Here is a 5,535-nt window from a genome sequence, read left to right on the forward strand (position 1 = left end):
TATGTGACTTTCTGGAAAACATACTATGTATATGCCAAACATCCTGAAATAATTTCAAAAGATTACTCGAATCAAACTACCACAGAAGAGACAGATGAACCACTATCTCAGGCAAAATTCTAACATGTCCAATTTCTTTATTCTACAGTGGAATCTTAATGGGTTATATACCCACTTTGAACAGTTTTTTATACCCATTTATCCAGAACTTTTATTTGAGAACCTTCACATACAGGTATCTACGTAAATGGAAAAACAGGTAAACTGGCAAACAAAAGTCGAATGAGCTCAAAACATAAGGCAAAGTTGAAAACATACCCTTATACCGATCTAAAGAACCTGGTTAAAATCCACTTTACTAATACATGGAGAATCATGGAGAAAAATTAGATACACAATTAAATGTAATGTGCCCAAAAATAAATGCTGTGCTGCATAATCTTTTAAACAGAAGAAACCAAGTTATTATTAACCATCCAAGAATTGGCCATACTGCTAACACACGAATCCCTAATAACAAAGAAACCTGCTCCAGCTGCTCTGATCCACTGACCGTTAAACATACCCTGCTTGATTGGAGGAAAGAAGATTCCACGGAATCACAGATGATGATCTCAAAACAGTTTTTACCAAAAAAATCTCAACAATGTTAACCTATTTAAGAGATATTAAGATATACAATTATATTTAATGTAATATTTCTTGTGTTGACTATACCCACTAATAACAGAATTGATGTGGTTGTTGTGTTCAAATAAAAAAAGGATTGCATTTGTTTTAATGTCAGGACTCAGGATCGATGTTTTAATGATAAATAATTAAGATAATTTTTATTTAACAACATGGAACTGCACGTTAAATCGATTTTTTCTACAAATATTTCTATATTAAATTAACCGAATTAAGAAAATGAGTTATAGCGTTATAAAAAGTTTTATGATTTTTTTTACATTAGTAATTTCAGTCGGCCAAGAACGAGGTTCTTTTCATGGTTAATGTAGGCTAGGCCTACTCACGACTCTTATTAGAATCAGCATGATGTAACTTTGATTTTCCGACACGTTCTTCCGTATTAGAAACTTCGGGATTGATTGTTCATTATTCAGTAGGTTTTATGTAGTTCAGTCACTTTCCCACGTGTGTAATCACTGTCCTACATTTTCGTTTTAATTGAATTTTAATGATATGTCTATATATAAAATCGTAATTTGAGATAAAACAAGGATAAAAATTATTGCGACAAAAAAAAATTATCTGAAATTAATCAAACAATTAAATTGTAAATCAATTTATTATCGCTAATAAGCGAATATTTATAAAATTATCTTCCTACTCAATGTTCCGACTTCTAATGGAAGCCACATTTTTTTGGATTTGTTTTTAAGATCACCAAATAAGATATTATAGCTTCTTTAATTAAAAATTTTATATTTTGTAAACGATAAAAAATTATCAAGGGGTTGCGGAAATAATACAGACACCGCAGCAATAAAGCCGATTCACCGTAGGCATGCATTCATGCATAAGACTCAGCGTCTGTATCTATTGGGAACATTTCATAATCGAATGTGTCCTATCCATCTTAACGGCGATCTTTCATCTTGGCATCAATAGTAGTCGCACCTAGACTTCACTTAAGAAATTCATTTTCGATTGTTATTCTTTTTCGTTACTCCACTTCCATTTAAATATTCTCATTTTCGCATCATGAATTCATTGTTCGTATTTCTTTTAACCGCCCCAATACTCACTACCGTACATCAGTTGGTTTTATAGCAAAGTTAGAAAATGATACGTAAATTCTTATAGAACTTTGAGCTATGATAAAAGAATCAAATATGTGTAGCCGGTGGGTACGAGAAAACGGGGTAGACTAAAGCTCAAGGTAATAGACTTGACTCAGGAAAATAGGTGCTTCTAACCGGAAATCCTAAGCAGAGAAGAGAACAGTATTGTGCACGGAACTTAAGAAGTTGGAGACCCTATTAATTATTCTATATTTTGTACAGAAAAGCACTTATGATTTTCAGTTAACCCTACAGTGCATCTTCTTCTTCTTCAAGTGCCATCTCCGCGGAGGAGGTCGGCAATCATCATAGCTATTCGAACTTTTGAGACGGCTGCTCTGAAAAGTTCATTTGATGTACATCCGTACCACTCTCTCAGGTTGCGCAGCCATGACATTCTACGCCTCCCTATGCTTCTCTTTCCTTGGATCTTTCCCTGCATGATCAGTTGGAGCAAGGTGTATTTCTCTCCACGTGTAATATGTCTGAGATATTCCAATTTTTTTGTTTTTATTGAATTTAAAATTTCCATTTCTTTGTTCATCCTTCTCAGAACCTCTTTGTTTGTGACGTGTTCTGTCCATGATATTTTCAGAATTCTTCTGTACACCCACAGCTCAAATGATTCCAGTTTTTTCATTGATGTAGCATTCAAGGTCCAAGATTCCATTCCATAAAATAAGGTCGAAAAAACATAGCACCTCGCCAACCTAACTCTTAGTTCCAGTTTTAAATCCCTGGTACATAGAACTCTTCTCATTTTGTTAAAATTTGCTCTAGCCTTTTCTATTCTTATTTTTATCTCCTGATTGTAATCATTTGTGGAGTTAATCATTGTTCCCAGGTATGCATATTTATCCACTTGTTCGACGTTGGTTTCGTTTATTAGAAGATTCTCGTTATTTCTTTGAGTTTTCGATATTCTCATAAATTTCGTCTTCTTGACATTCATTGTTAGACCATACTCTTTTCCATACTCTGCTATTCTGGTCACCAGTCTCTGAAGATCTTCAATGTTTTCGGCTAAGATCACAGTGTCGTCCGCATATCTAATGTTGTTAATGGGAACTCCATTTACCTTTATTCCAGCGGTTTCACCCTCAAGAGCTTTTTTACTGTATCATACTGTACCATAAATGACACAAACCATTAAAATACTATAAATATACATTTGTTCTGACGGATAGTTATTTTAAGATTTGTAACAGATCTGGAACACACCGGTTTTCAATTCCCCAATTCTGATTGGCTATATCCGATAGATTTGGTAAAACGTCTATCATTTAAAAGTAAAGATAAAAAGTATCTACGGCGTATGTAGTCATGGCAATTCTTGAAGAAATACAGTCAGATAATGAAAGCATTTTAGACGAAGATGAGGATATCCAGTCCACTTCAATGCTAAGAATGACTGAAGGTAAATGTGTACCTGTCACATACATGTGTACTCTTGTCATGTGTACTCTTGATGCTCTTCTTGGAGACGAAGAAATTATTGAAATAAATGCTGCTGATGAGAATTTGGTACAAAACAACGACCAATTTAAAGAAGAGGATGCACATGTCAATCAACTTATTGCTTCCGTTAATTACTGAGATGAGATAGGAAAAGTTGTATGGAAGAATTTTAGTAGGAAAAATAAGACTGAGATTAAAAAGAATTGCAAGGACGAATAAGCAAACAGTTACTATTGATAGAGAAAAGATGTTAAATGATACTGTAAAACAAGAAATAACTAGTATATTAGAACAAAACATGAAGTTAACATCAAGCAAAGAGGAAAGTACCGAGGAAAACTGGACGAGAATTAAAGACATCTTAAAGACTGTTCAAGAAACAAAATTGAGTGCGCTAAAAGCAAGAAAAAAAACAAGGGTGGATGACAGAAGAAATACTGAGACTTATGGATCAAAGAAGAGAAGTCAGAAATAAAGATAAAAACGAATACAAGAGGATCCACGTAATAATCAGGCAGAAGATAAGACACGCGAAAACACAATTTCATAGTAAAGAATGTAATGAAATTGAACAATATGAAAAGAAACACGATACATTTCAACTGCACAAGAAATTAAAAGAGGTCGCTGGAAACAAACGGAAACAAGTATCCTAAAGTTTAGAAGACAGAAACGGACACAGAATATTAGACATCAATGAACAGTTAAAAGATGGGAAAACTACATTTCTAAATTATTTGAAGAAGAGAGAGTAGAACACTATACACTGATTGCTATATCAGGTCCATTTATAACAGAAAGTGAGGTTACACGTTCAATACAAACGGCAAAAAATGGAAAAGCACTTGGCCCCGATGAAATAAGTGCTGAAATACTAAAGTTTTTGGGAGAAAATGGAATTAAAGCTCTTTGTAATCTCTTTAGCAGAATTTATGAAACTGGGATATTACCAACTGATTAGTTAAAGTCGACAGTTGTCACAATACCTAAGAAACATCGTCCAAAGACATGCGGTGATTATCGGACAATAAGTCTGATGAGTCACGTTTTGAAGATCTTCCTGCGAGTAATACACAGCAGAATTTACAAGCTGTTAGAGGACATAATTAGCAATACTCAATTTGGGTTTAGGAGTGGCTTGGGTACAAGAGAAGCCTTGTTTAGTATACGGGTGCTAGTACGGAGATGCAGAGATATAAATCAAAATGTGTACATTTGTGCAATCGATTTTGAAAAGGCTTTTGACAAAGTCCGACATAACAAAATGCTAGAAATATTGGAAACAGCTGGATTGGACGATAAAGATCTACGGATAATTACAAATCTATAATGGCATGAAGTGACAAGAATAAAGGTTGAACAAGAACTGTCGGATGAAATAAATATAAAAAGAGGAGTGAGACAAGGCCGTATATTGTCGCCTTTACTTTTTAACTTATATTCGGAGGAAATATTTAAGGAAGCCTTAATGGAGACAACCGAAGGTATTATTGTGAATGGAGTAAGCGTCAACAATATTAGATATACCGACGATACCTTAGTGCTTGCTAATTACGGAGAAGACCTTCAAAATCTAATGAACAAAATAAAACAGACTTGTGATCAGTATGGATTAAAACTCAACGTTAAGAAAACTAAATATATGATAGTTAGCAAACAAAATTATATACAGGATGACGATATAAAAGTCGGAGATGCCACACTGGACAGAGTAGAGAAACTCGTGTATCTCGGCAGTAATATCAATGAGAGCTGGGATCCAACCGCAGAAATTAAAAGCCGAATAGAACAAGTCCGAGCTGCCTTTGTAAAAATGAGAAACGTACTTTGCAGTCACGATCTTAGCATTGACCTTAGAGTTCGAATGACATCTTGCTACATCTTTCCTGTCCTGCTGTATGGAGTGGAAGCGTGGACTCTACCTGAGGCTATCCTTAAACGTTTGACAGCCTTTGAGATGTGGGCATACAGACAACTACTGAAAATAAGCTGGGTCGACAGAGTTAGAAATGAGGAGGTCCTTAGACGGCTGAACCAAACAACACAACTGGTCAATATAATAAAGAAACGTAAGCTTGAATACTTCGGTCACATTATGAGACACCCTGAAAAATATGATCTTTTACATCTGATCATTTCAGGGAAAGATCCAAGGTAATCGTGGTCCTGGTAGAAGAAGAACATCATGGCTGAAAAATCTAAGGCAATGGTATGGAAAATCAACTACATCGTTATTTAGAGCTGCTGTCAATAAAGTCACGATAGCGAATATGGTAGACAACATGATATC

This window comes from Diabrotica undecimpunctata, unplaced genomic scaffold (assembly GCF_040954645.1).
Source record: "Diabrotica undecimpunctata isolate CICGRU unplaced genomic scaffold, icDiaUnde3 ctg00001184.1, whole genome shotgun sequence".
NCBI classification, from domain to species: domain Eukaryota; kingdom Metazoa; phylum Arthropoda; class Insecta; order Coleoptera; family Chrysomelidae; genus Diabrotica; species Diabrotica undecimpunctata.